This window comes from Ptychodera flava, assembly GCF_041260155.1.
Source record: "Ptychodera flava strain L36383 chromosome 3 unlocalized genomic scaffold, AS_Pfla_20210202 Scaffold_25__1_contigs__length_14229661_pilon, whole genome shotgun sequence".
NCBI classification, from domain to species: Eukaryota; Metazoa; Hemichordata; class Enteropneusta; family Ptychoderidae; genus Ptychodera; species Ptychodera flava.
In genome coordinates this window covers 7,242,434-7,268,626 of record NW_027248279.1, presented here as the reverse complement: position 1 = coordinate 7,268,626, position 26,193 = coordinate 7,242,434, and the positions used below count along the sequence as shown (strand labels likewise).

Here is a 26,193-nt window from a genome sequence, read left to right as displayed (position 1 = left end):
AATATATTCCTCCCTACTTCCAGACTGGGGGCAACTCTGTAACAATCTTTTACAGTCTGCACATTCTGGTCTGCTTATTAACCTATGTAAATAGGTTTATTATGCATCTTAAAATATAGATATATATCTGTAGACCAATATGTCTATAGAACCATGTATGATTTAATTTGGTATTGAGAATTAATTTGTATATAGCCAGAGCCTTTGTAATGCAATAAATAGCCAGTCATAGGCTGGTTTGAAAGATTTATACCTTCTGTCCCCTTTCCCAATTTGCAAATATATTAGGATGGTCATACGAAAATGCGAGAACTTGTTTATTTATACTGTGCTGCTACCATCGATATACTTCCGTGTGCAGTTTATGAAATATTTTTACTCGAAAATGTCCAAAACTCGGAGCAGAAGGTTACATGATGAAAACAAATGATGAAAATAAATCAATGTTACTGCTATATATATCTGAGAGTGATGCGAAAGTTGATGAAACCTGCTACATATAATGATATAACAGATATCTGATTGTTCTTATTACACGAATCACACGGGTGTCGTTTATATTGGTATGAATTGGGTTTATTGACAGGAATATTGAAAAACATACAATAAATCTTCGTCAGAGATAATTACTCTGGTAGTAGACCGTACACACGGCTAGTCTAATTAGAAGTCTGTCTTCAACTCCGCGTCGTGTGCTCAATTGAACGGCTGTCAGAATATACAATGTCTGTCTTTGTTCTTGTGTTTTGGTTTGTTAGTGATTATCCCGATTTCTGCAAATGTTGCTTTACATCTCCTTGCTCGTTGTTTTGTCACTTTATATGAGACAGGTCAAAGGTAAGATTGTTTTACACAACTTCATATAAACAGTCAAAAAGTATGCAGTAATTCATGTCATATTGTATTATTTTAGGCGTCCAGTAGTGTCTGATAAATGCCAATACAGTTCGAGTCATCAGCAATCAATTTCAATCTTGATAACTAAGTTTGTAATTTTGTCAAACTCAGGTCATTCCTTCCATTCAGGGTTTTTTCACATTAGTAGGTCAAGTTGTTCTGTTGAGTAAATGCTAAAATTCTCTAGTCCGTGTACTGGATATCCTACATTCTGTGAAGCGTACCACTATTAATGAATCTGTTGTAAAACACGTGAGCACATTCAGTTCATATCTGGTTTACATCCATGCATACACGCGCACGTACTTCATGGGTACGTATACCGGCTGCAATATACTACTGCCGTACTGGTCAGGAGATCGGCGATCAACAATGCTTCCTGTTTTCAAAAGCGCGCACCGTTGCGCACCTATCGTTGCACCCACGTGTTAGGCATCATTAGTAAGCTGATTTTCTGCCCCCTTGGAATAATATAGAAATAACTAAGTAAGTTAGAACTACAATCGTAAAACGCCCGCAAAAATGAGCCGAATGTCAACGTTAAAATCGCGGGCAAGTGTAATGGCGAATTTCGTATTCCAATGACTAACTTCAAAATGATGTAAAGAGAAAATCTCACACGTACCACCTTCCAAAGGCGCCATTTTAAAGTGTAGACCATTTTGGAGATATTTTCATTCGAAAGACACCGAATATCTGTCAACTGGGGTTAAAAAACTCCGCCGAAAGTTGCCAATGGGCTCGTTCCCGCAAAATCGTACGTTCACTTCCGCATCCACAAATTTAAATATTCATGAAAAATGCCCTGCGATTGGCCAAAACAAAAGGTCATGACTTCAGCAAATGTCTCCTATTTTAGAGTGTACACGAACTGTCTACAATATGAAGGTATACCTAACCCTGATGATGATGTTTGTCGCACCTCCTTGTGGTAAGTGTCAAGGTTATGTCACTTCCACTGTTTCACTGGCAATATGCGCCGCCTTCACGCGACGTCACGGTTTAATCACATCGGAAAACCAACGTTCCCACATCATCATGTGTCATGAATCAGCACAGAACATCAAATCTATGTATTTCTGTTGATCGCATAATGGCGGCTTCAAAGTCTGATTTTAGGCGCTGAAAAGCGTGGCATTTCCGCATCAGTCTCTTCTTCTTTTCAGCTGACTACATTCTCTGAGTGTGACAATTCATCTGATATGGCAGGGTGTGTCTTCAGTAGCCGATACACAAAATATGACTCCATTGCTAGAAAAGGCAAGGCAACTGCAAGCTTAAGGTGACGATTTTGGTTTTGATTCACACGTCAGAATAGTCAATCATGATATAGATTAGATCATACCGCCGTGGTAACATAGGATATACTACGCAATGCGTCACGAAAATACCTCATTTCCGTGTGACTCTACCTTTCGTCATGCAAGTGACCTCGAGTTCATAGTAATTACTATTCAGCATAATAAACCCGATGGATTATCGTTAAAGGGACAGTTATGTGCTCGTCTGCATGTTGAGTTACTACTCAACATAAAGGGCGACGCTCTGACCATTAGCGTTTATTAACGGGCAAGGGCGAGAGGAGAGCCAAAATTAAGGGGCGAGGCTTGCCGAGGGCGTTATAGGCCATGGGCGGAAGGGGGTTTACGTAAACCCCCACAGGATTATAAACTTGTATTTTCCAGAGGCCTTATGATCACTAGAATACGAAATGGAATGTTAACAGAAAAAATATGGGGATGCAGTAGCTGTAACGGTCATGTTTTGGAGTGTACCGCAAAATCACGATTTCGCGACCCACATGCATTTTCTTTAAATCTGCGTTCTTTTAAGTCATCTGCTGAGCTTATTTTTTTAGCATAACCTTACTTCTCTGATATCATTAAAAAAGGCAATTTATTCTTCGTTAAGATGACATATTGTAATTTGATATATCTTGTACATGTTTTGTGAAATATGACCAAAACTAACCCCATATCCCAAAGTTTAACATCGCAAATTACAGTTAATCGCAAATTCTACCAATTTGCTAGCTAGACACAATAAAACATGCAATTCCTTGTATCAGACTTTTAACAGAAAAAATATTTGGATTCTATGGTTGTAACAGCCATATTTTAAAGGTACCGCTAAATCACATTATTGCCGACTCACGGAGGTTCTTTGTGTCGCCACTTGTTATGGAGATTATTGGTCGTATTGGTAGTCGGCGATAGAGCAGCAATACGCGACGATTGAAAGATTCAAAGATTAATATATTATTTTGGAAGTTAGTCAATGTCGTAATGAACTATCAAGAAATCCCATGATTGGCTTTCAACGGTTCTGTGGCGATGATCCCACTCAGTAACAGTCACCAGGTATCCCAGTATTTCCAACTTATTGGAACTCACCATGGACCTTGATATTCGTTTTATAGAGTCGTTTTATGTTGTTTTGCGTAAAAATAAGAATTGCTACACTATTTAAACAAAATTAAAACTAGTTTGTTCCAGAGCCTGATCATCCCGGACATGCAATATACAATTTAACAATCTTTGATGTGATATTTGAACGTTTTGTCAAGTAGTTTTTTTCAATTATGAAACAAACATGACAATAATAGTTCACCCTCAGGAACCAATACATTGTCATTAAAAATCAATATGAACACACTTCTGAACTCGTCTGTGAAATTCTACTCATCATTCGGCAAAACTCCTTCTAAAATGTATTAAATCACGAACAATGCTAATTCCTGTATTCTTTTTAAAGTTGTTATTAACATAATATGGGAGCGTTTGAAAGACCATGGATCATACTAAACGATTTTGTTTGAATTTGTAATTTTTGTCTTATACTGTAAATGTTCAGCTTTCACTCTGTAAAAATAGGAATTACTGCTCCTATACAACCACCTGTTTGTTGTTAGTATCCTTTGTTGAATTACGCGCAGCCTGAGGAGTCTTTGTGGGTAGTATATTCGCTGGTCAAATAAGGTGACAGGTCTCTGTAGAGAGTAAAACACGACTGCATAGCTTAATGATTACTACGATATAAATAGACAGGGTCTTGGTATATGGCTTCAGTTATCAGTGAATCTTGTCACCTGGGACGAAATGCCTTAGCAAGTAGCTCTGATTTCTAAAGACCTGACCTAGGGATCAGCACATTATTCGTCTTAGTTACACTGTTCAAGACGATGGCTGTAAACTTACCTATTGTGTATATCGCTTGCGACATCAGTTATTGGTATATCTGCTGGTATTTGTGTCCGATTGTGTTCTTAGGGTGTTACTAATGCACTAAATATCTAATGAGCAAAGATAATATGTGTACTATGGTTGAAAACGACTTCTGCTTGACCTACATTTCCTGTACGTCTGTATAATGTGTTCACTATTTATCGGTAGAACTATACCTAATCCATTTTAACGAATGTTTCAGAAAGTGACACAGTATATAATTGTTGATTTCTTACTGTAATATTATCACCCAATAAGTCAGCCGGGAACGTTTGCAAAATATGAGACGTAAATTCTTGATAACAATTATCTAGATCCCGAAATGGACACTTTTATGTGACAATTTCATTTAGTGAAGGTCGTTATAATTTTGCTTATGACAGTTTCAACGGCTGCATTAAAGTCATTCACGCTGACAATTTGGCGCTTCGTGACTCTGGTCACGTTACAGATCTGCACCGACAAGAATATTTATTTTTATTTTACTTTTGAGTTAAAAATGAACAGCTTTATGTCACCTCGTGTTACACCTTTGTTACACGTCGTGTCAGATTGAGCCAGGTAAAATACGTCATAATATCCCAGGCAGTAACCGATGTTGTGGTAATGAAATGAAAGAACACGGTTATCTATCAGCCGCCGTTGTTCGATGTCTGCTGATGACAATCCATTTTACATTTTACCTTTCAGTGTACAGCCTAAAGTGTTACATCTGCAAGGAACAGTACGACGGTCAAACACCACCCACAGCCAATAAAAACTCAGAGTGTCTGGAGGAAACGACATGTGATGACACTCTTCTGCCGACCAATGAGACTTATGATACCTGCTCTACTCAGGTTGAGTACAACAGTAAGAATACTAGTAATATCATTTACAGATGTAGAGTGAATTTTGCACACCCCCAGGGCGATGATCAAGGCCTACAAAACATTGTGAGGGTTCGGACAAATAGATAAAAATACGTTTCCCGTAGCAATTTAAAACCCTCCGACCCTTAACTTTTTTTCTCATTTTCAAAAATCAAGCATAAATGTGCCGAATTTCACTGCTTTGTGTTGAATAATCTGAAATAAATTTAAACTACATCACAAAACAAAAAGTACCAAACTCAGCTACCCTATGAGGGTTTGTGTACGGAAACCCCCGTTTAATTTTTCTAACGCCTTATTCGGAGACCTTCAAGTAACAAGCTACCACACTGGTGGTGGTTCCCTTTCACGCAAATGTCACGATTACGTTTGTTTATCTTTGTATTTAACATCCAACGTCCCCCTTTGCTAATCTGAAAAAAAACACGATAATTATGGCGCCGTTCGCCGAGATTGTTGAAGCAATGGAAAGCAAAAATAATACCAGCGGGTTCCTTTATCTTGACGCGCCTGCAATGCTTACATCTTCGTCGGTTTGTCAGCGTGTCTGTCCGTGATCGCATTTACTCTCCCAGTTACATTCGTTCACTTTCGCCTACCCAGTGAACTCACTCACTTACTCACTCACTCAGAATTTCACTCACTCCTTTGCGTCTTTTCTCAGGTGACACAGGCAAACTCAAGATAACAAAGGGTTGCTTCGGTTCATTCAATGAACACTCCCTTGATGACTGTATTAAGGAGAAGGACAAGTTGGCAGTAGATTATCACTGTGATACAAAATACAACGTATGGAGTTGTCGTTATTGTTGTCAAGGTGACCTGTGTAATAAAAGCGGCGCGGGTAGGTCAAAGGTCGCATTGACAATGACGTTTATCGGACTGATACTGGCAATATTTGGCGCAAAATATAATTGCAAATGATTAACCCATTTAACAGCTGATAGTTTTGTAGTGTGTTTTACACATATTATTTCAGAAACTGCATATGCATGATAACAGGTAGTGGGCAAGGGTAGTATACAGCTCCATTCTGATTTGATCAGATTAAGGGATGACATACTCCCTACGTCAGACAAAAGAAGGTGACTGTAGAAGACATGAAAGAGAAGAGCAATGAATGACGCAACATGTGACCATCTCTGATTCTTATTCAAAAGATTGTACGGGAATATCGCTAACAAGTTTCAAACAATGGAAACCTAGCTGAGTACAGTCAGATCTCAAATTGTTCAAATATTTTCCATGGCAACCTATTCATTAGTGACCAGCAGGTGGGGTGATGCCTATCTAGATGAAAAATGCGACAACACGACGATGAGCTGGGGTTAAGAGTGTTTAATGTTGACAATGTATAGATAATGGTTATTAAGGTCACCTATCAAACAGACAAAATTTCTTTGAAGCTTTTCGTAGAATGATTTGATCACAATGTCATGAAATCGTATGAACCAATAGTAGCTGACTATTCCTTAGAAAAATTGTACGAGGACAAACCTTCATTATAACTGTTGCAAAGTTACTACAGTGCTCAATGATTGTTTCCCTCTGTTTTGTGATATTCAACATCCAAAACGTGTTCAATCATCAATAATGCTGCTTGTCAACACACTGTCTACATGTAAGGAGTGCACTGTTTTGTAAGTACACGGACGACCTTCATCAGAGGCTATACATAATGGAAAAAGGGGACGAAAATTACATTTTGTATCTGCATTGCCCAATATACGCTAAATTCCTGCGTATTTGTTCTCATATTCATTGACCGAGTAGAACAAAATGTAATTTTCGTCCTTTTTTTCCATTGTGTCTGTATAGCCTCTGATGAAGGTCGTCTTTGTACGTCCGAAACATTAGGAAGAATAAACATCTATTGTACAGTAGCAGATAGGTCTTTCTTACTATTTTTCACACCTCATGACCCTTTACGGCAACCACAACTTCTTTCTAAAATATTGAAAAGATGCAAGAAATGTATAGTATGGTTTGTGAATAGAGTGATTGATATTTCCCATCTCTTCAGGAGTGTGTCAATATAAAGATAAAGAAAAATTATGTTGTCGTCACATTTGAAGAATGAATAACTATTGATGTATCCAGTTTCAAGCATACATCCGGAATTTACAACAATATTAACGTTTAATGGATGTCATCTAGTACTACGTCAGGCTCTCCGATTGTGTGAATTGTAGAAATATGAATGATTCCCTCTATCCAAATACTCATCTAGGGTAGACACCAATTTACACTCTCGTATTCACCTCAGCATCCACCTAGATATGTCAAAAGGGCTAACCTTGATTCACACAAAACTGTCAGCAACAATATTTCTCTAAAATGTTGCTTCAGGCCAATATATCGTATTCGACTGGTGGCTTTATATCGGATGACAAACTGCGACAATTATATACAAGAGTATTAATGACGCTGTATTTTCATGTGATGCTTTTAAAATCACCCAGGTTTAGCTTGTAAAGATAAACTAGGATAACTAAGTGGTGTGATAGATGTTTCTCTTGCGTTTCTGGTAAAGTACGCTCATTAACCCTACATTGGGAAACTCGTGTTCGACAGATCTAGAGTTAATAGTACAACAACAGAGGAGTTAGGCCTTTATTTACATCGGGTAAATCCTACACGCTTTTAGTTTATTTGTTTGTTTGTTTGTAGACCTGTTCCTTGTTATGCGAATGCTGTGTATGTCTTCTACTTTGTCACTTTACCGTGTTAGAAGTCATACTTAATCGTGTCGATTTTATTACTGTTTATTTTTGATAAATTATTTTGGAAGTTCAAGTTTTTTTAATACGTAAAAACATTTCTTTAACTTATATATACACAGGCTTGTAACAGAATCTTTGCAATAAAACACCTTAAACAGTACTCTGGTTTTGTGATGTGCGATTTTTTACTGACAATTACAGTGACGTCTCATGAATGCAGTCGTGTGAGGGCGCTATACATTGTGATTGTGGTGTTTGTTTCAAGTTAAAACCCAGGCATTATCCAAAGTGTCCCGTCTTCTAAAGAGACGCAATCATGTGTGAACACATAGCATCATCAGTTTTCTGATATAAACAATCATCCATAGGCCAGGAAACTGCACAGATCCTTAACTATTATTCATGGCTGAGGACAAAAAACTTCCATGGTGTAATTTCGAGCCAAAGAGTTCGTCAGCTTGAAAATACACTATGGGAATTTTTTTGTATAACATAAAATTCCAACGACCTTGCTGGAATGTTTACTTATATGTAGCATGCATGACTTGAAATATGTAAAATGTATTTATTTCAAAAGTAAATAATGTGCATTGTCGACCTCCACAGCTGTCTATGTAGTATTGTTACTAGGACTAGAAATCAATCTATTCATATTAGAAGTAAATACAAATGTACAAACGGCATTTATCACGCCCTTATATGATATCAAAATTACTATTTAATGCGCCAAGAAATAATTTCTGTACACATGTTTGTTTTTTTGGGCCTCCTGGTTGTTGTTATCATGTTTGTATTTTAATTCTCTAAACTTCCATCCTACCACCATATTTCACACCCACATCTTACTACCTGGGGTTCATTTGGAGCCCAACTCAAACTGCGTAGTTTGCCATTCACGATGCTCATCAGAACTCATATTTCAAATGTGATGAAATTTCTTTGTTAAAAAATAATAAGAAATGCACTAATTAAAATGTTTCGGTGACGCATCTATAACACAACTATGTTATATTCTTACATAGTTTTTTGATTGGTCTATTTTATCGTATTTATTTTTTCATTAAGAACCAACAAGCCAAAAGCCAACTGATAGGTCTGACAGTGCAAGCTAAGAAACAAAGTTTGACACTATTTTGTCAGTTAACACCTTTCTTTTCATGTTGACAATTCGCTGCAAAAGAGATGCATAAAAGCTGTATCACATTGGTTTAGGCGAATACTATTCCTTGCGAATAATTTCTTTATCTCGACAGATTTCCTAATTAAGTATTCAAATAATAAAGTGAATCAATAAAGCCTAGGTCGTCAACCTTCTTTTCTAAATCCTGCAGAGATGGGTGAGATGTATCACAAAATCATAAAAAATGCTTTCCAGGAAATTTGACTAAAGATTGGTGTATGCACTGCTTGCTAGGTCTGATCAATGTAACTCTGTATCTACACTTTCAGCTAACACGCAAATTAATAATATATTTTTTAATTATGGAAATGGGCAAATCTTAAAGAATCTGTGCACCTTCATGCCAATAGCAATCTATTGAGTAGCTCATTTAATCCCATCACAAACAGTCTGCGGTAATAAACACACTTTTGATCTGATGATATCTCCCAGTCATACAAACACATTTCGGTACCTGTCAACTTCAAATTCACTTGATACACGTTTGATATGTTTAACAGTTCAGTAGTTTTTGTCACACTGGTACATAGCCAAAGCTGATGGCAATGCTTTCACTTGTAACGACCACGCGCAGTCAAGGTCATTTCGTTGAAATGAGACCGTTATAGCCCGGAAGCCCTAGATCGAGAGTTTGTATTCCGTAAAGATATCGGGGTAGTAAGTTTTGAAACCAGTAACTTACACCAGCAACTGCCTTTCTAAATTGTGCCAAAGCGAACGCAAATTCCAACAAAGGCCAACATGAATGCAATTTTGTCTGTGACACTGCAGTATAGTACAAGATCTAGATCGCTGCATTCGATCGTTGATACCACAGTCTGCACCGTATACCGTAAGGTCTACGGCGACTTTGTCCATTCTTTCGTGCAAATGTCTGTGTAAATAACTCCACATCCTCAGAAGCATGAGGCAGTTTATTTCTCTAAATTCACGTAAGTTTTGGCCGAAAAAGTCCCGCGTACCAATAGCAAACTTTTGTCTAATGACAGGCTCCTGTTTAACCTATTTAGAAGATCGTAGAACTCGAAAATGGTATAAAATTAAGCTAAATCAACAAACAAGGAAACTCCCTACTTTAGTGTAAAGTTTGAGTTTTAGAGCACCAAGCCACGACAGTTTTGAGGAATCCGGGTAAGGACTGAACATTTCCGTAGGAATGAGGAGAATTATTCGCGGCAACTGTAAGACAGTGAGGAATGTCTGTCCAATTTAGATCTTAAAGTTCGAGTACATGGAGCAAATAGTGATAATTGGTTACTCATAAAGTGACAATATTTCTTCGTCTCAGCACACAAAATACTTGCTGTAATCAGTGAGTATGCTTTACAGTATCAAGGGGAACTGAAGATTGTTTGAAGTCATATTTGAGTGTGTATGATTTTCTTCATCTGTTGTCGATTATTTATTTTCACATGCATAGAGATAAGAACTGTTGAGTGGGGTTGGTTCGCAGAGCTTGAGCCGCCCTCTAGAGGTTATTTACATAGTATAGAGTCTTTTAATACTATGGAATGGCTGTGAAAAGTGTATTTGCGAATGAACATTTGTTTGAAATGTATTTTTGGTTTTGAAATTTCTACTTTTTACGTTCCATGGGGCGTGTTATGTGTTGCTCTCGGAATGCAATTCAATATTGTGTGTTTTTGGATCTATCAAATGAGGGAGGGAGATCAATTTCAAGAAACAATAAAATGACGTAAAAAGCGATGATTATAGCTGAATACTAATTATCAGGTTTTTATATCAAAACAATATCATAAAAAATTGAATATTCTCAACGAGCCTCTTACCTTCATAACTGTAATCCATCGATGTCCTGATTTTAGAGAAACGGTTTATATCTTTCGTGGCGGCTGGGTAGTTATATAAACTTCTCTGAGCAGTTGAAATCAGTTGAAATGCCCTCTGTGAGGATAACATTCGAAAATTGGATGTATTGTTGAGAGCTTGGTCCTCTTCTTACTACCAGTATGACTTTGCATCACGTGACCTCGACAACAACGGACGCAAAATGTCACCTAGAAACCCACACTGCGCACTTATTCATGTTTCAAGAGTTTATTGAAACCAGAGAGAGAACTTTCATGAAACTGTAGCAGAAAATATATTCAAGTTTTTGCTCGTTTGCGATGCTGTACATCGCCACTAGTAATATAAGAAGGCAGACATCACAATATCGATTTAATAAATAGAGTTTGTGTATTCTGTAATTTGAAGTAAAAAGAGAAGATGATTGTCATTTTCTTTCAATCTGTCCTATTTATAAAAAACTAAGACAAAAATGTCTCCCTCCCTACTTCCAGACTGGGGGCAACTCTGTAACATTTTACAAACTTTTACAGTCTGCATATTCTGGTCTGCTAATGGTTCTACTCCGGAATAAAAAGGACGCGATGTGTTCTACAGACTCAGTACGCCCAAATAATCACGTGATGCCGGTACAAACAAGCCCACATGTGTACCAACGCGTATGGAAATACACGTACGTCTGTGCGCGTTTGCGCACATGGCTTTGTTTGTAGCGTGGTCGATTCGAATTCCGGGTTTGGCCTATTAACCTATGTAAATATGTTTATTACGCATCTTAAAATATAGATATATATCTGTAGACCAATATGTCGAAAGAACCATGTATGATTTTATTTTGGTATTGAGAATTTATTTGTATATGGCCAGAGGCTTTGTTATGCATTAAATAGCCAGTCATAGGCTAATTTGAAAGATTTATACCTTCTGTATATCCCCTTTCCCAATTTGCAAATATACCAGGATGGTCATACAGAAATGCGAGAACTTGTTTATTTATTCTGTGCTGCTACCATCGATATACTTCCGTGTGCAGTTTATGAAATATTTTTACTCAAAAATGTCAAAACTCGGAGCAGAAGGTTACAAGATGAAAACAAACAAATAATGATAATAAATCAATGTTACTGCTATATATATCTGAGAGTACTTTATTTATTTATTTATATTTCGAGAACCAGCTCATACACCAAAACATACAGAAAAAAGGGGACTGTTAAACTATAAAAAAAACTATAAAAACACTAAATCATGAAGGAAATTAAAACTGACAGACAGAGAAAACTTACTTTAAAAGCAGTTGGAAAACAGTCTTTTCCAGAACAGGCTACCACACATAATATATGTATTGATAGCAGCACTAATAAGATAATTTTCACTATTCATCACCCTCATATAAATTTCGAGCGTAAAGTGCGCTGTTTACTTTTGAAAGTCAAAATGTTGCTCTGAACAAAAGTGTTCGAGATACTTAATCTTCTGTCAATACCAAACAAGATTCTAAAACCGTTGTTATAAGCAACGCGAACATTATTGATACAATGATTTGTGAACTTAATCAAAAGATGTGAGCAGTACATAGAAGTACAATATGTTATAAAAAGTCTCGTTTTGACAGAGTACGAACAGTTCCAAAACTCACGGATTAACATGTTAGCTCTGGCATAAAACAACCTCATTTGACGCTTAATATCATCATTATCATCGCCATTGCTGTTGAAAATGACACCAAGACAAGAATGCTTATCTACAAAAGAAAGCTCTTTGTCACACAAGTACACATGCGGAATCTTACAAATATTAAGCATATTAGGCAAAATGGCAAGACACTTAGATTGCAAAGCATTAAAGACAATATCATGGTCATTAGCATATTGAGTACAAATATTCAAGAGGTTGTTGATACCCTTTACACTAGGACAAATCAGTACTATATCATCAGCATATAACAGATGATTCATGCACTTTCCAACGAGGAAGCAGCCGATATTTTTCTTAACATGTAAATGACTAAGTTTATCACCATAAACTGTGAAAAGACGTGGAGAAAGTATGCCTCCTTGTCTCACACCATTACATGTTTTAAAATGTTTAGATAACACAGAACCCCATCTTACAGTAAACGTACTGTGCGAAAGTTGCTGAAACCTGCTACATATAATGATATAACAGATATCTGATTGTTCTTATTACACGAATCACACGGGTGTCGATTATATTGGTATGAATTAAGTTTATTGACAGGAATATTGAAAAACATAATACAACAAATCATCGTCAGAGATAATTACTCTAGCAGTAGGCCTTATACAAGTCTAGTCTTATCAGAAGTCTGTCTTCCACTCCGCGTTGTGTGCTCAATTGAACTGCTGTCAGAATATACAATGTCTGTCTTTCTTCTTGTGTTTTGGTTTGTTAGTTGTTATGTTGCTTTACATCTCCTTGCTCGTTGTTTTGACACAGGTCAAAGGTACAATTGTTTACACAACTTCATATAAACAGTCAAAAAGTATGAAGTAATTCATGTCATATTGTATTATTTTAGGCGTCCAGTAGTGTCTGATAAATATCAATACATGTCGAGTCATCAGCAGTCAATTTCAATCTTGATAACTAAGTTTGTAATTTTGTCAAACTCAGGTCATTCCTTCCATTCAGGTTTTTTTTTACATTACTAGGTCAAGTTGTTCTGTTGAGTAAATGCTAAAATTTTCTAGTCCGTGTACTGGATATCCAACATTCTGTGAAGCGTACCACCATTAATGAATTTGTTGTAAAACACGTGAGCACATTCAGTTCATATCTGGTTTACATCCATGCATACACACGCACGTACTTCATGGGTCTGTATACCGGCTGCAATATACTACTGCCGTACTGGTCAGGAGATCGGCGATCAACAATGCTTCCCGTTTTCAAAACCGCGCACCGTTGCGCACCTATCGTTGCACCCACGTGTTAGGCATCGTTAGTAAGCTGGTTTTCTACCCCCTTTGAATAATATAGAAATAACTTAGTAAGTTAGAACTACGACCGTAAAACGCCCGCAAAAATGAGTCGACTGTCAAAGTTAAAATCGCGGGAAAGTGTGATGGCGATTTGCGTATTTCAATGACTAACTTTGAAATGATGTAACGAGAAAAATCTCGCACGTACCACCCTCCAAACCTGCCATTTTAAAGTGTACATCAGTTTGGAGATATTTTCATTCGAAAGACACCGAATATCTGTCAACTGGGGTTAAAAAACTCCGCCGAAAGTTGCCAATGGGCTCGTTCCCGCAAAATCGTAAGTTCACTTCCGTATTCACAAATTTTAATATTCATGAAAAATGCCCTTCTGCGATTGGCAAATACAAAAGGTCATGACTTCAGCAAATGTCTCCTATTTTAGAGTGTACACGAACTGTCTACAATATGAAGGTATACCTAACCCTGATGATGATGTTTGTCGCACCTCCTTGTGGTAAGTGTCAAGGTTTTGTTACTTATACTGTTTCACTGGCAATATGCGCCGCCTACACTCGACGTGACGGTTTAATCACATCGGAAAACCAACGTTCCCACATCATCATGTGTCATGAATCAGCACAGAATATCAGATCTATGTGTTTCTGTTGATCGCAGTATGGCGGCTTCAAAGTCCGATTTTAGGTTTTCTGCATCAGTCTCTTCCTTCCTTTGGGCTGACTGCATTCTCTGGGTGTGACAATTTCATTTGATATGGCGGGACGTGTCTTCAGTAGCCGATACACAAAATGTCCATTGCTAGAAAAGGCAAGGCAGCTGCAAGCTTAAGGTGACGATTTTGGTTTCGATTCACACGTTAGAATAGTCAATCATGATATAGATTAGATCATACCTCCGTGGTTACATAGGATATACTACACTATGCGTAACGAAAATAACTCATTTCCGTGTGACTCAGCCTTTCATCATGCAAGTGACCTCGAGTTCATAATAATTACTATTCAGCATAATAAAGCTTACCGTTAAAGGGAGCTATGTGCTCGTCTGCATGTTGAGTTACTACTTTTCATAAAGGGCCAAGCTCTGACTATCAACGTTTATTAACAGGCAAGGGCGACAGGAGAGCCAAAATCAAAGGGCGAGGCTTGCCGAGGGCGTTATAGGCCGTGGGCGGGCGGCGGGAGGGGGTCTACGTGATCCCCAGAGGATTACAAATTTGTATTTTTCAGAGGTGCAGTAGCTGTTATGGTCATGTTTTGAAGTGTACCGCAAAATCGCGATTTCGCGACCCACATACATTTTCTTCAAATCTGCGTTCTTGTAAGTCATCTGCTGAGCTTATTTTTTAACATTACCTCAGTTGTTTGATATCATTAAAAAGGCAATTTATTCTTCGTTAAGATGACATACTGTAATATGATATATCTTGTACACATTTTGTGAAATATGACCAAACCTTACCCCATACCCAAAGTTTAACATCGCAAATTACCGTAGTTAATCGCAAATTCTACCAATTTGTTAGCTAGACACAATAAAACATGCAATGCCTTGTAAGAAATCTGTTGTACAGGGACATGCCAGAAATATGAAACTTTTAACAGAAAAAATATTTGCATTCTATGGTTGTAACAGCCATATTTTAAAAGGGTACCGCTAAATCACATTATTGCCGACTCGTGGAGGTTCTTTGTGTCGCGGAGTCTATTATTTTCATTATGTTATCAACGAATCTAAGAAAACCGTCAAAATTTAAGAAAATTACCCACGCGAAAGACGACGGGCCCCCGGAATTTGTATTACGCAAATGTTTTATTCTCTTAAAGGCCAACGACTTGATCCCTGGGATCAAGTTTGTTTAAGGCTGTAAGAGGAGTATTGAGAGTCAAAGCCTTTTGCTTTTCATTGAAATTGCAATCTAGTATGTAAATTTCCTAGCAAGATGACGCCGACACAGGCCTTTCAGAGTGACGTGTAGTCTGGCAGAGACCCTGCGATTCGCGTTCTTCCCAGTGTCAGTCAGTTGGAACACGCGCGCGCCCTTCAGAGACGCGACGCGAATCCCAGGGTCTGGACGTTCTTGCAAGCGACCGGTTGGATTTCTGCCTGATCCGGGTACTTTACAGAACTCCACACATCCGTTAATCAAACAAAAATGACAAGTACCATAGCCAAATAAAATCAAAAATGAAAAATAATAACATACAGCATATATAGGTCTACTGGCTAATAGTGTAATATTCTTTCCGCCCAGTTTGATAGGTGTTTCTTTTGAGGTCACTACCCTTATGAATATTCATACCTTTGCAAAAACGGACAGTCGCTGTGTCTGGCAGCGCGTGCTCACAGCTGCACAGCGTAGCGTTCGAATGCAGGCCCAACCTTGGCGCGCACAAAACAAGGCACAGCGACTGTGGAGAGTCTAAGTGACGTGCTGCGCTGTGTGCGAGCTCAGTGTTTTTGTCAGTGACTCGGTATTTCAATACGCGACGCACTGTCACGCTCGCTGTAAGCCGTCGCGGACTTGAATTTGATTTCTGCTCTCTGGCTTAAAGCACATTAAACATGTTACAGATCAAAAGTTCACAGTTTGAACAGTAACAGTCGACGGCTGACGGAAAAATGTTGAAAATTATTGTCATTACTGTCAAATGTTAACACGAGTTGGAGATTGGTCGTATTGGTAGTCGGTGATAGAGCAGCAATAGGCTGAATTATTCAAAGATCAACTTATTATTTTGGAAGTTAAGTCAGTGTCGTAATAAACTATCAAGAAATCCTATGGTTTCCCATCGGTTCTGTGGTGATGACCCAACTCAGTCACAGTCAGCAGGTATCCCAGTCATAAGCGTATTTCCAACTTATTGGAACTCGTGCACAATGGACCGTAATTATTTGTTTTTATAGAGTCGTTTTATGTTGTTTTGCGGACAAAATAAGAATTGCTACACTTTTTAAACAAAATTAAAACTAGTTTGTCCCAGAGCCCGATCATCCCGGACTTGCAATTCACAATTTAACAATCTTTGATGTGATATTTGAACGTTTTGTCAAGTAGTTTTTTGTCACTTGTAAAACAAACATGACAATAATAGTTCACCCTTAGGGAAAAAAATGCTATTAAAAATCAATATGAACACACTTATGAACTCGTCCGTGATATTCTACTCATCATTCGGCAAAAATCCTTGTAAAATATATAAAATCAATAACAATGCTAATTCGTGTATTTTTTTTAAAAGTTGGTATTGACATAATATGCGAGTGCCATTTGAAAAATCATGGATCATACCAAACGATTTTGTTTGAATTTGTAATTTTTGTCTTATACTGTAAATGTTCAGCTTTCACTCTTGAAATCCTGCTCCTACACAACACCTGTTTGTTGTTAGGATCCTTTGTTGACGCGCAAGGATGAATTACACGCAGCCTGAGGAGTCTCTGTGGGTAGTATATTTGCTGGTCAAATAAGGTGACAGGTTTCTGCAGAGAGTGAAACACGACTGCATAACTGAATGATTATTGTGATATGAATAGAAAGGGTCTTGGTATACGGCTTCAGTTATCAGTGAATCTTGTCACCTGCGGTGACATGTATTGAAGAGGCTCTGATTTCTAAAGACCTGACCTAGGGATCAGTGCATTATTCTTCATAGTTACACTGTTCAAAACAATGGCATCAGTTATTGGTATATCTTCTTGTATTTGTGTCTGATTGTGTTCTTAGAGTGTTACTAATACACTAAATATAGAATGAGCAAAGGGAATATGTGGTATATGGTTGAAAACGACTTCTGCTTGACCTACATTTCCTGTACGTCTTTATAATGTGTTCACTATTTATCGGTAGAACTAGCTAAATTAGAATCCAGATTTCACGAATGTTTCAGAAAGTGACACATTATATACTGGTATGATTTAATTGTTGATTTCTTGCTGTAATATAGTCACCAAATAAGTCAGCCGGGAACGTTTGCAAAATATGTGACGTAAATTCTGATAACAATTATCTAGATCCCGGAGATGGATTTTTATGTCGACAATTTCTTTTAGTGAAGGTCCTTTAATTTTGACCATGACAGTTTCCAAGGCCGCATTGAAGTCATTCACGCTGACAATTTTAAAATTTATGAAACTCGTCATACCAGAATGACACTTCGTTTAAAGCTGTTAACAAGTGTGTATAGTTTCTCTGACTGTGGTCATGGTACTGATCGGCACCGCCAAAAACGTTTATTTTTATTTTATCTTTGAGTTAAAAATGAACAGCTTTATGTCACCTCGTGTTACACCTTTCTTACACGTCGTGTCAGGTGGAGCCAGGTAAAATACGTCATAATATCCAAGGCAGTAACTGAGTTGTGGTGATGAAAACCCGAAATAAAAGAATATGGTCATAATATCAGCCGCCGTTCTTCGTCGTCTGTTGATGACAATCCATTCCACATTTTGCTTTTCAGTGTACAGCTTAAAGTGTTACATGTGCAAGAAACAGTATGACGGTCAAATGCCACCCACAGCCAATAACAACTCAGAGTGTCTGGAGGAAACGACATGTGACGACACTTTTCTGCCGCTCTATGAGAATTATGATACCTGCTCTACTCAGGTTGAGTACAACAGTAAGAAGGCTAGTTATGATTTACAGTGAATTTTGCACACCCCAAGGCCGGGGTCATTGAAGCCTACAAAGCATTGTGAGGGTTAAGACAAATAGATAAAAATATACGTTTCCCGTAACCCGACGAACCCAATTTAAAAACCTCCGACCCTTAACTTTATATCTCATTTTCAAAAATTAAGCATAAATGTGCCGAATTTTGCTGCTTTTTGTTGAATAATCTGAAATAAATTAAAAAATATAACAAAACAAAAAGTAACCACCTGAGGTACCCTATTTTATGAGGGTTTGTTTACGAAAACCCCCGTTTATTTTTCTAACACCTTATCGGAGACCTTCAAGTAAAAAGCTACCACACTGATGGTGGTTCCCTTTCACGCAAATGTCATGATTAAGTTTATTTATTTACTTATTTCACATCAACGTCCCCTTTGCTTAGGGTGAAAACACCACGATAATTATGGAGCCGTTCGCCTGGATTGTTGTAGGAATGGAAAGCAAATATAATACCAGTGGGTTCCTTTATGTTGACTTGCCTGCAATGCTTACATCTCAGTCGGTTTGTCAGCCTGTGTGTCCGTGATAGCATCCACTCGGCCAGTTATATTCGTTCACTTTCGCCCACCCAGTGAACTCACTCACTCATACACTCAGAATTTCACTCACTCCTTTGCGTCTTTTCTCAGGTGACACAGGCAAACTCAAGATAACAAAGGATTGCTTCGGTTCATTCGATAAACACTCCTTTGACGACTGTATTAAGGAGAAGGATAAGTTGGCAGTAGATTATTACTGTGATACAAAATACAACGTATGGAGTTGTCGTTATTGCTGTCAAGGTGATCTGTGTAATAAAAGCGGCGCTTGGAGGTCAAAGGTCGCATTGACAATGACGTTTATCGGACTGATACTGGCAATATTTGGCGCAAAATATCATTGCAAATGATTAACTCATTTCAACAGCTGATCATATATAGTTCATGGCTTTGAAGTGTGTTTTACGCAGATTAATTCAGAAACTGTATGCATGATAACAGGGTAGTGTGCAAGGGTAGGCCACAGCCCCAATCTGATTGGATCAGATTTAGAGACGACCTCCTTCCTACGTCAGACAAAGAAGGTGACTGTACAAGACATGATAAGAGAAGAGCAATGAATGATGCAACATGTGACCATCTCTGATTCTTATTTAACAGAGTACACGGGAATATAGCTAAGTTTCAAACAATGGAAACCTAGCTGAGTACAGTCAGATCTCAAATTGTTCAAATATTTTCCATGGCAACCTATTCATTAGTGAATTACAGTTAGGGTGATGCCTATTTAGATGAAAGATGCGACAACACGACGATTAGCTGGGATTAAGAATGTTTAATGTTGTAGATAATGGTTATTCATGTCATCTATCAAACAGACACAATTTCTTGAAAACTTTTAGTAGAATGATTTGATAGTTCACAATGTCATGTAATCGTATGAACCTATAGTAGCTGACTATTTCTCAGAAAAATTGTACAGGGACAAACCTTCATTATAATTGTTGCAAAGATACTACAGGGCTCAATGATTGTTTCCCTCTGTTTTGCGTTATTCAACATCCAAAACGTGTTCAATCATCAATAATGTTGCTTGTCAACACACTGTCTACATGTAAGGAGTGCACTGTTTTGTACGTACACGGACGACCTTCATCAGAGGGTATACAGGCACAATGGAAAAAGGGACGAAAATTACATTTTGTATCTGCATTGACTAGTAAAGGCTTATTCTCATATTCATTGACCGAAACGTTAGGAAAAATAAACAATTGTATAGTAGCAGATAGGTCTTGTCAACTATTTTTCACACCTCATGACCCTTTACGGTAACCACAACTTCTCCTTTCTTAAATATTGAAAAGATGCAAGAAATGTATAGTATGGTTTATTAATAGAGTGAGTGATATTTTTGATCTATTCAGGAGTGCGCCAATATAAAGATAAAGAAAAATTATTATGTTGTCGTAACAATTGAACAATGCATAACTATGGATGTATCCAGTTTCAAGCATGCGGCCGAAATTAACAACAATATTAACTTAATGGATGTTACCTTGTACTAAGTCAGGCTCTTCCATTGTGTGAATTGTAGAAATATGAACGGTTCCCTCTATCCAAATACTCATCTAGGGTAGACACGTACCAATATACACTCTCATGTTCACCTCAGAATCCATACAGATATGTGCACAGCCGTGAAAATGGCTAACCTTGATTCACACAAAAGTACTGTAGCAACAATTTTTCTCTACAATGTTGCTTCAGACCGATATATTGTCTTCGACTGGTGGCTGAATATCGGATGACAAATTGCGATAATTATTTATAAGAGTATTAATGACGCTGCGGTTTCATGTGATGATTTAAAAATCACCCAGGTTTAGCTTGCAAAGGTAAACTTAGATAACTGAGTGGTATGATATAAGTTTCACTTGCGTTTCTGGTAACGTACCTAAATTAACCCTACATTGGAAAATTCAGGGTTGACAGATCTAGAGTTAATGGTACAATAATACATAGTACAATAACAGAGGAGTTAGACCCTTAGTTTACATTTTATTTGTTTGTTTGTTTGTTTGTTTGTTTGTTTGTATACCTGTTTCTTGTTATGCGAATGCTGTGTATGTCTTCTACGTTGTCACTTTACCGTGACAGAAGTCATACTTTATCGAGTAGATTTTTATTACTGTTTTTTGGTAAATTATTTCGGAAGTTGAAGTTTTTAAAACATATTTCCTAAACTTACATATGTACAGGCTTGTGACAGAATTTATGTAATAAAACATCTTAAACAGTACTCTGGTTTTGTGATGTGCGATTCATTTACTGACAATTAAAGTGACGTCTCATGAATGCAGCCGTGTGGGGGCGCTATACATTGTGATTGTGGCGTTTGTTTCAAGTTGAAACCCAGGCATTATCCCAAAGTGTCCCGTCTTCTAAAGAGATGCAATCCTGTGTGAACACATAGCAACATGAGTTTTCTGGTATAAATAATCATCCACAGCCCAGGAAACTCCACAGATCCTTAACTATTATTCGTAGCTGAGGACAAAAAACTTCGATGGAGTAATTTCAAGCCATAGAGTTCGTCAGCTTGAAAATACACTATGGGAACTTTTTGTATAACAGAAAATTCCAAACGACCTTGCCGGCTGTTGTTATTATAAACACACTTTTAATCTGATGATACCTCCCACTCATACAAACATATGTCGCTATCTGTTAACTTCAAATTTACTTGGTACACGTTTGATATGTTAAACAGTTCATTAGTCTTTGTCGCAATGGTACAGTTGTAACAAATAGCGAAAGCTTATGGCTGTACTTTCACTTACTTACCAATTTGCCTGTCTTTGCCTTCAATATTAACGGCCACGTGCGGTCAAAGGTCATTTCGTTGAAACGAGACCGTTGTAGACAGGAAGCCCTAGTTCAAAAGTCTGTATTCCGCAAGAATATTTGGGTAGTAAGTTCCAAACCAGTAACTTACACGAGTAAATGCCTTTACAAATTGTGCCAAAGCGAACGTAATTCCAACAAAGGCCAACGTGAATGCAATTTCGTCCGTGACACAGCAGTGTACAACAAGATATAGATCGCTGCATTCGATCTTTGATACAACAGTGTACGACGACTTTGTCCATTATTCCGTGCTGATCGCACAGTAAAATAAAAACACATTCTGAGAAGCATGAGGCAGTTTTTTTCCTAAAATCACGTAACTTTTAGCCAACTTGTGTATATTTACATGCGTCCGTTTTATCTATTTAGATGTGCGTAGAAATCAAAAGCGGTATAAAATTCAGTTAAATCAACAAACAAGGAAACTCCCTTCTTTATTTAATGTTGAGTTTGAGAGGATCAAGCGATGATAGTTTTGAGAAATCCGGGTAAGAACTGAAAATTTCCCTAGGAATGAGGAGAATTATTCACGACAACTGTCTGTCCAGTTTAGATCTTGAAGTTCGAGTACACAGAGCGAATAGTGATAATTGTTACTCATGAAGTGACACTATTTCTTCGTCTGAGCACACACAATATTTGCTGTAATCAGTGAGTATGCTGCACAGTATCAACGGGAACTGAGGATTGTTTGAAGTCATATTTGAGTGTGTATAATTTTCTCCATCTGTTGTCGATTATTTATTTTCACGTGCATAGAGATTAGAACTCTTGAGTGGGTCGGTACGCAGAGTTGGAGGCGCACTCTAGAGGTTATTTACATAGGCTAGATTTTTTAATACTATGGAATGGCTGTGGAAAGTGTATGTGCGAATTAACATTTGTTTGAAATGTATTTTTGGTTTTGAAATTTCTAATTTTTACGTTCCCCCGGGGCGTGTTATGTGTTGCTCCCGGAATGCATCTGTATTCTTTATTATGTTTAATAGTGTCTGTTTTTGGACATGGGGGAGGGATTGCTGAATACTAATTTTAAGTTTTTATATATCAAAACAATATTATAATCAAAGTGAGACTTGAGTGGACACCGTGGGTCATCAGTATGTATTAGGGAGATGGTGCAGTGGCAAAGAATGTGAAATTTTCAGAAGAGTTACTTTCAGAATGTGCTTAGGAATACAATTCAGAATAACATTCAGACACTCACTATTGTGAGATAATATTCTGTATATTCCAGAAGAGTCCTTTCAGAATGTGCTTTGGAATACAATTCAGAATAATATTCAGACACTCACTATGTGAGATAATATTCTGTATATTCTAGAAGTAACAAGTCATTGACAATGACATAGTCCCCACTGTTGTAATAGGAGTATTAGTCTTGATGGGGCAGGGAAATGAGGTCATTAAGAAGTATCACTGGAGTGTATATGTTCAGATCTATGGACACATAGGTCTATGTCATTGTTCCCAATTTGAAACAAGAGGCATGTCTAAGTTATGGTTCTAAATCGGGAAAAAAGATCAGACCTCTAGCTGTATTGGCCTGCCAAGAAATACATATGTGCATAATAAATGAGGTACAAGATGTGACATCTTAAGGTCTACTATCCTATCAAAATTGAAGCGTAAAGAACTTGTGGTTACTGAGTTATGCATATATATGCATATTCAAGGTCAAAGGTCATCAAGGTCACGTGACATTTTGAAAAAAACCCATTGTATTGCTAATTAATCCATATTTGCCAAAATTCAGACCTCTAGCTCTATTGGCTTGCCCACAATTATATATGGGCATAATTAACGAGGTAAAGCATGTGATGTCATAAGGTCTCCCATCCTACTAAATATAAAGGACATAGCACTTGTGGTTACTTATTTATTGACATAATCGTGTATTTTAGGTAAAAAAATTATCGAGGTCACATGACATTTTGTCAAAAAATTTCTATCCTATAGTCTGTCCCTATATACTAAAAATCATACATTTACCTCTATTGGCTTGCTCAAAATTAGATATGCACATAATTAATGAGGTACAATATGTGGCGTCATAAGGTGTCCCATCATACCAAATATGAAGGTTGTAGCACTTGTGGTTCCTGAGTTATGGACAAATATGTATATTGAGGTCAAAGGTCATTGAGGTCACGTGACATTTTTCGAAAAAATTGTATTGCTAAGTTATCCCTACATACCAAAAATTAGACCTCTAGCTCTATTGGCTCGCTCAAAATAAGATATGTGCATAATTAATGAGGTACAATATGTGGCATCATAAGGTGTCCCATCATACCAAATATGAAGGGTGTAGCACTTGTGGTTACTGAGTTTTGGACAAATATGTATATTTGAGGTCAAAGGTAATTGAGGTCACGTGACATTTTGTCAAAATAATTGTATTGCTAAGTTATCCCTATATACCAAAAATCAGACCTCTAGCTCTATTGGCTCGCGTAAAATTAGATATGCACATAATTAATGAGGTACAATATGTGGCGTCATAAGGTGTCCCATCATACCAAATATGAAGGGTGTAGCACTTGTGGTTACTGAGTTATGGACAAATATGTATATTTGAGGTCAAAGGTCACTGAGGTCACATGACATTTTGTCAAAAAAATTGTACTGCTGAGTTATCCATATATACCAAAATCAGACCTCTAGCTCTATTGGCTCGCTCAAAATTAGATATGTGCATAATTAATGAGGAACAATATGTGCGTCATAAGGTGTCCCATCATACCAAATATGGAGAGTGTAGCACTTGTGGTTACTGAGTTATGCACAAATATGTATATTTGAGGTCAAAGGTCACCGAGGTCACGTGACATTTTGTCAAAAAAATAGCATTGCTAAGTTATCCGTACATACCAAAAATCAGACCTCTGGCTCTATTGGCTCGCTCAAAATTAGATATGCACATAATTAATGAGGAACAATATGTGGCGTCATAAGGTGTCCCATCATACCAAATATGAAGAGTGTAGCACTTGGGTTACTGAGTTATGCACAAATATGTATATTTGAGGTCAAAGGTCACCGAGGTCACGTGACATTTTGTCAAAAAAATAGCATTGCTAAGTTATCCGTACATACCAAAAATCAGACCTCTGGCTCTATTGGCTCGCTCAAAATTAGATATGCACATAATTAATGAGGAACAATATGTGGCGTCATAAGGTGTCCCATCATACCAAATATGAAGGGTGTAGCATTAGTGATAACTGAGTTATGGACAAATATGTATATTTGAGGTCAAAGGTCACCAAGGTCACATGACATTTTGTCAAAAAAATTGTATTGCTAAGTTATCCATATATACCAAAAATCAGACCTCCAGCTCTATTGGCTTGCTCAAAATTAGATATGCACATAATTAATGAGGTACAATATGTGGCATCATAGGGTGTCCCATCATACCATATATGAAAGGTTTAGCACTTGTGGTTACCGAGTTATGGACAAATATGTATATTTGAGGTCAAAGGTCACGTGACATTTTGTCAAAGCGTCTGAGATATCTGCGTGAACTTATGGACTCACATGGATGGACTAACGGACTGACATGACCCAATCTATGAGCCCCCTGGACTTTATCTGTGGGGACTAAAAACTGTGTCACTGCATCCTTTTTGCAATATGAATACGATGAGAAACTAAATTTTTATTTTTCTTGGCCTTATACATGGGAGTCTATGGACTGCCTTATATATGGGAGTCTATGGACTGCCTTATACATGGGAGTCTATGGACTGCCTTATACATGGGAGTCTATGGACTGCCTTATACATGGGAGTCTATGGACTTCCTTATACATGGGAGTCTATGGACTGCCTTATACATGGGAGTCTATGGACTGCCTTAAACATGGGAGTCTATGGACTGCCTTATACATGGGAGTCTATGGAGGTGAAAACTAAAAAGTCCTCTAACACGGCCAAATTTGATCGCATTGTGAAACAAATCAACGTGCATCTGTATGAGGTAGAGTACTATCCTTGTACCAAGTTTGAACGAAATCGCTCCAGGCGTCTCTGAGATATCTGCGTGAACAAAAAAGTCATAAAATATGCAAATGAGCAATTAATTAATAAGCCACACCCACCAAAATCTAATCAGATCTAAGTCTCATCATGATGATACCAAATACCAAATTGCATGACATTGGACCTAAGGGTTCTTAAGTTATGAGTGGAACAAAATCTGTCTACGGACGGACGGACGGACGGACGGACGGACAGACGGACGGACAGACGGACGGACAGACGGACGGACGGACAGACGGACACACACACAGACATTGTGGCGACATAGGACACCTTTGGTGCTTCGCACCACGGTGTCCAAAAATGAATATTTTTAACGGCCTCTTACCCTCATGATTGTTTCAGTCGAGGCCTCGATTTTAAAGAAACAGTTTATATCTTTATCGGCGGCTGGGTAGTTAAACAAACT

At 37.7% G+C, this 26,193-nt stretch overlaps 1 long non-coding RNA gene across 1 annotated transcript; it reads left to right on the top strand.

Annotated features, from left to right (window-relative positions):
• Positions 1-14,076: 14,076 nt before the first annotated feature.
• On the top strand, positions 14,077-20,218 carry LOC139125468 (uncharacterized). Its single transcript, XR_011550231.1, has 3 exons — positions 14,077-14,167; positions 18,132-18,293; positions 18,979-20,218. It is a non-coding gene; the product is annotated as an uncharacterized lncRNA (long non-coding RNA).
• Positions 20,219-26,193: the final 5,975 nt, after the last annotated feature.